Source organism: Apodemus sylvaticus, chromosome X (assembly GCF_947179515.1).
Source record: "Apodemus sylvaticus chromosome X, mApoSyl1.1, whole genome shotgun sequence".
Lineage (NCBI taxonomy): Eukaryota > Metazoa > Chordata > Mammalia > Rodentia > Muridae > Apodemus > Apodemus sylvaticus.
The window spans coordinates 21,428,588-21,435,007 of record NC_067495.1 but is presented as its reverse complement, the minus strand read 5'-3'; positions in this window follow the sequence as shown (position 1 = coordinate 21,435,007).

Here is a 6,420-nt window from a genome sequence, read left to right as displayed (position 1 = left end):
TCCCCTGCTCACCTCCCCAGTTTCCTGACTTGCATTCCTCTATTCTGGGGAATTGAGCTTTCACAAGACCAATGACCTCTCCTCTCATTGATGTCTGAAATGGTCATCTTCTGCTACATATGTAGCTGGAGCCATGGGACTCTCCATGTGAACTCTTTGGTTGGTGGTTTAGTCCCTGAGAGCTCTTGGGGTACTGGTTGGTCCATATTATTGTTCCTCCTCCAGAGCTGCAAACCTCTTTAGCTCATTGGGTCCTCTCTCTAGCTGCTCCATTTGGGACCCTATTCTCATTCTATTGGTTGGCTGTGAGCCATGGGTGTTTTGATCCACTTTCCAATAAGGATCAAACAATCCACACTTTGGTCTTCCTTCATCTTGAGCTGCATCTGATCTGTGAGTTGGATATTGGGTATTCCAAGCTTTTGGGCTAATATTCACTTATCACTGATTGCATACCTTGTGTGTTCTTTTCTGATTGAGTTACCTCACTCAGGATAACAGCTTCTAGCTCTATCCATTTGCCTAATAATTTCATGAATTCATTGTTTTTAATGGTTAAGTAGTACTCCATTGTGTAAATGTGCCACATTTTCTGTATCCATTCCTCTGTTGAGGGACATCAGGATTCTTTCCTGCTTTTGGTTATTATAAATAATGCTGCTATGAACATAGTGGAGTTTATGTATTATTACATGTTGGAGCATCTTGTGGGTATATGACCAGGAGGGGTATAGCTGGGTACTCTGGTAGTTATATGTCCAGTTTTTCTGAGGAACTGCCAAACTGATTTCCAGAGTCGGTTTACCACCTTGAAATCACACCAGAAATGGAGGAGTGTTTCTCTTTCTCTACGTCCTATCCTGCATTTGCTGTCCCCTGAGTTTTTGATCTTGGCAATTCTGACTGGTTTGAGGTGGAATTTCAGGGTTGTTTTGATTTGCATTTCCATGATGATTAAGGATTTGAACATTTCTTTAGGTGTTTTTCAGTCATCTGGTATTCCTCAGTTGAGAATTCTTTGTTTAGCTCTGTACCCCATTTTTAATAGGGTTATTTGGTTCTCTGGAGTATAACTTCTTGTGTTCTTTGTATATATTGGATATTAGTCCCCCATTGGATGTACTATTGGTAAAGGTCTTTTCCCAATCTGTTGGTTGCCATTTTGTCCTGTAGACAGTGTCCTTTTCCTTTTTCTTTGCAATTTTATGAGGTCCCATTGGTTCATTCATGATCTTAGAAGATAAGCCATTGGTGTTCTGTTCAGGAAAATTTCCCCTGTGCCCATGTGTTCGAGGCACCTCTATGAGTTTCAGTGTATCTGATTTTATGTGGAGGTCCTTTATCCCCTTGTACTTGAGCTTTGTACAAGGAGATAACAATGGGTTATTTGCATTCTTCCAAATGCTGACTGCCAGTTGAACCAGCACCATTTGCTAAAATGCTGTCTTTTTTTCCACTGGATGGTTTTAGCTCCTTTGTCAAAGATCAGGTGACAATAGGTGTGTCTTCATTTTCTGGGTCTTCAATTGTATTCTATTGTATTGCTAAAATTTCTGTCTTTTTTCCACTGGATGGTTTTAGCTCCTTTGTCATAGATTAGGTGACCATGGGTGTGTCTTCAATTTCTGGGTCTTCAATTCAATTCTATTCCATTGATATACCTGGTTGTCACTTCTATCTGATCCCTGTGTACTTATGTATTTCTTGAATTGAGTTATTTATGTTCTCCTGAATGTTCTTTATCATTTTCATGAGATGGGATTTTAGGTCAGAATCTTGCTTTTCAGGTTTATTAGGGTGTCCAGGGCTTGCTGTGATGGGAGAACTTGGTCCTGATGGTATCAAGTAGCATTAGTTTCATTTGCTTATACTCTTTTGATTTCCTATTGCCATCTTGTTATCTCTGGTGTCAACTGGCCCTGTTGTCTTTAACTGGAGCCTGTGCCTCCTTGTAGGCTGGTGTTGCTCTGTTATGAGGGTTAGAGTAACAATTCTGGGGGGCAAATAGTGTGGTTTCTGATAAGGAGGTTCCTCCTGTTTCCCTAGTGAGGGCAGGCCTCCTGTGTCACTGGTTATGGCAGATCTCCTGTGACTCTGTTTACAGCAGGCTTCCTGGGAGATAGGTTATCTCTGATTTTGGGAAGAAAGACAGAGTACCCGATTTGACCTGAGCAGAGTGACAGACAAGAAAGTAAATGTGTCTCTGGCAATGGAGTGAATAGCTCCTGATACAGCTGGCCTCTGTGGTGGTCCCAGATAGGGTGTGTATTGTTGTGGGGTTTCTCACCAGTGACCCTAGCTATAACATACTTTCTGAGAGTTAGGATTTCTGGGTGTAGGGCAGTAGCTGCAGCATCAGATTTACAGACTGGAAGGAACATGTGTCTCTGGCAGGGCATATAGGTCATATTTCCACTGGACTCCATGGGGGCTGCAGCAAGTGGAGGTATTGAAGTGGGAGGGTTTCAGCTGTGAGCCTGGTTATGATAGAACTCCTGGGAGTCAGGCTATCTCTGAGTGTGAGAAGTGGGCTGGAACACCCTATCTGTGCTGGCAAGGTTGCAGGCTGGTAAAAAGATATCCCAGAAAATATTTTTAAGAAAATCATAGAAGAAAATTTTCTTAGGACAAGACTATTAAGGTGCAAGAAGCTTATTAAACATTCTTAGATGGAGCCAGAAAAATAGTCCCCTAACCACATAATTAAAACACTTTGGCTATTTTACTCTTCCTTTTAAATGAGATTCTAGGAATCTCCCTTGGGTCTTCCATCCTGTTTAGCTCCTTTGAGTCATTGGAGTACAGCATGGGTATTATACTTTATGGCCAATATCCACTTACAATTGAGGACATACCATCATTTTCCATTTGGCTCTGGGTTACCTCAATCAGGATGTTATTTTCAAATTCCATCCATTTAGCTGCAAAATTCATGATATCCTTTTAAAAAAATCATTAATACTTTTATTTTTTTTTTACAGCCAACTCATTGCACCCTTCCTGGTCCACCCTCCCATGGTTCCTCATCCCTTTCTACCTGTCTCCAATCCTGGTAGGATGCTCCCCTACCAGGCTTCCCTACTTCCTGGGGTCTCAAGTATCTTGAGGGTTAGGCATGTCTTCTCCCACTGAGGTGCGATCAGGCAGTCCATTGCTGTATATTTGTGGCCTTGGACCACCTTGTGTATGCTACATGGTTAGTGGCTCAGTGAGAGATCTCAGGGGTCTGGGTTAGTTGCAACTGCTGGTCTTCCAATGATGTAGCCTACCTCCTTAGCTTGTTGCATCCTTTCACTATTTCAACCACAGTAGTCCCTGACTTCAGTGATTGAGTGTAAGTATGTACATCTGTTTCAGTTAGTTGTTTGTTGAGCCTCTCACAGGACAGCCATGGTAGGCTCCTGACTGTAAGCATGCTGTAGCATCAATAATAGTAATTAATCCACTCCACACATGCCTGTCATGGGAACCCTGATTCTTAATGATTGAAAATAATGTTTTTTGTCATCATGGAAACATATTAATAGTGCACTTAAAATTATTTGGGACTATACTTAAATGTACAAATCGGTAATCTTGATAAGTATGCTAAGAATATATATTTTAAAGTATACAGAAGATGTTTTTGCTCTTAACATCTGAGATCTAGGATAAAAATATTAAAATAATTTCATGAAAAATTTTTTTCTGAAAAAAAGAGTTTCTGTTTGTAGGCCTGACCATCCTGGTACTTTCTCTGTAGACCAGACTGGCCTCAAACTCACATAGATACACCTGCCTCTGCCTCCTGAGTGCTGGGTCTAAAGGTGTATGCTACTACACCTGGTTAAATGTTTAAGTATGGTGAAAGGGATATAAGACCCTTCCATTGTACCTGAAATCTATTAGTTATTAAAAATATCTGAAGCAGAGTCTGGGGGAATGTAGAGTACTTGCCTATCATGCACAAAACCCTGAAATACATCTCCAATGTCACATAAACACGGTCTAATGACATACACCTGTAATCCCAGAACTCTGAAGGTGAAGGCAGGCAGACCAGTTAAAGTGTTTCTTATTTTCTTAGAAATTGCTTTATTTTATGTATGTAGATGCTTTGACTTTGTGTATGTATATATAGCATGCATATGCCCTTGAACTGTAGTTGCAAACAGTTGAGAGCCACCATGTGGATGAATGCAGATCCTTTGGAAGAGTCACCAGTGCTTTTAACAGATGAGCCATCTCTCCAGTCCCTCAAGAGCATTATTTACAAAGGGAGTTTGAGGACAGGAGTCTCTCCCTCAATATTTGTGTGAGTTAAGATGGGAGGAAGGCAAAAATGTAGCATGCCTTAAATTTGCATATTGATCAATTTAGTTATTGTATTGTTTTCTCTGCATAGTTTGTACATGGAAATCTATAATTTATCATCAGTTAAAAAGCCTAAATTACTATTGGAAATCAATTGAACACATTATAGTAAATCCACACATGAAAGAAGAAACTTGTGCTCTTTAAAAACCACCATAACAAAGAACTGAGGGGGAAAACGTAAGAAACATTTATTTTGAAAAGAACATTAGAAAACAATGGCATGGGGATACATTTTGCGTTGGAAGATATATGATCTATTTGTGGGTATGTATGCATAAATGAAGATGAATTTGTCAGGATATTGAACATGGCTACAGCTAAGTTATATCAAATATGTGTTTCATTCTGTGTACTAATTTTACAATTAGCATATATATTCATCTCATCACAACAAAACATCTAATGAGCAATTTCTGTCTAAATGAATTAATCATACTCCAGTACACAAGCACACACACACACTGTATTTCTGTATTTAATTTTGTCCTGCCGCCCAATGGTAAAATGGCTTTATGGATGTAGATCAACAGACTTTTTTTTTTTTTCCTTTTTTTTTTCCTTTTTTTTTTCCTTTTTTTTTTTTTTTTTTTTTTTTTTGGCCATAACTTCTGTTGATTTTGGCTATCCTGCCATCTTGTGGACATATTGAAAAATAATTTTATAGGGGCCTCATACATACTTTTGACTGATTTTTGTTATTGTAATGAACATAAATACATAAAATTCATGTATTAATAATACAAAAATACATAATATGGATACATCAATAAAACATAATAAATATGTATGTATTCTATTTATATATAAATACATAATACGTAAATGTAATCTTCTAAATATATAAATATAACCTTCTCAGTATGTATAATGCTATTTGTTTATATTTTGATTGGTTGTTGTTTGCTGTAATGGACTCTGCCTGCTGTGAAGAGAAGTTCTTTGATGAGGGTTGAGGAATAAATGTACTTATCTGTTGGTAAAAGGAGAAATGCCTTTAGGATTTTGTTAGGGATTATTCAGGATTAGTAAATTAGTGCTTGTAGAATATCCCCTAAGATCTATGATATATTTTCATCAACACTGGAGAGTTAGCTGAGTTATGAAAGAAATCATTATGAAAATAACTGAAATTATCATTATTTTGAAACTTTTTATGATGGGTCCATGATTTTATCATGTGGACCATTTGAGAATATATCTATTTATGTACATACATATGTTTAAGCACACATAGGTTTTATATACTGATAAAATATTATCAATTGCCTCTATTATTAAAATTGACAAAATTAACTGCAAATGAATCAAGCACCATATCAGAAGACTTAAAGCTCTGAGCTAGGCAAGGTGGTGTATATCTCTGATCCCCAGACTCAGGAGGCAGTCAGGTGGATCTCTGAATTTGAGGCCAGCCTGGACTTTGGAGAGAGTTCTAGGACAACCAGTGCTACACAGAGATACTGCCTTGGAGAAACAAAATCAATGCATCATCAACAACAAAGAAAGCATCTAACCCCGAATCTATAAAAGGAAAGTAGAGAAAACCTTTAAAATCTAGGCATAGGGAGGGACTTTCTGAATAGAAATTTCAATTTCTCAGAAAATAATGACAACATTCAACAAAAGAGACCACATGAAATTAAAAATCTTTGAAACCATAAAGGAGATAGTGTGGGATGTAGAAGTGTTAATTGAATGGAGATATGCCTATGCAATTGAAAAAAATTGCCAGCTATATATCTGACAGAGCATGATTATTCAGACTATACAAAGAATTCATAAAATTAAAAATCAAGAAAACAACCCAAATGAAAAATGAGTTAAAGAACTGAACAGATTGTTGTCAGAAGAAATACAACTGACTGATAAATATTTTTAAAAGTGTTCAATCTCTTCAGTCATGGGGAAAATGCAAATTAAAGTCCCCACAGTCAAGGAAACAAATAACAAAAGAGTATAGTCATGATAGTGTGGGATGTGGAAGTGTTAGTGGGAATGAAACTGGTGCTTACTAGGACAATCAATGTACAAGTTTCTTAAAACCAAATGAAAATATAGAATTAC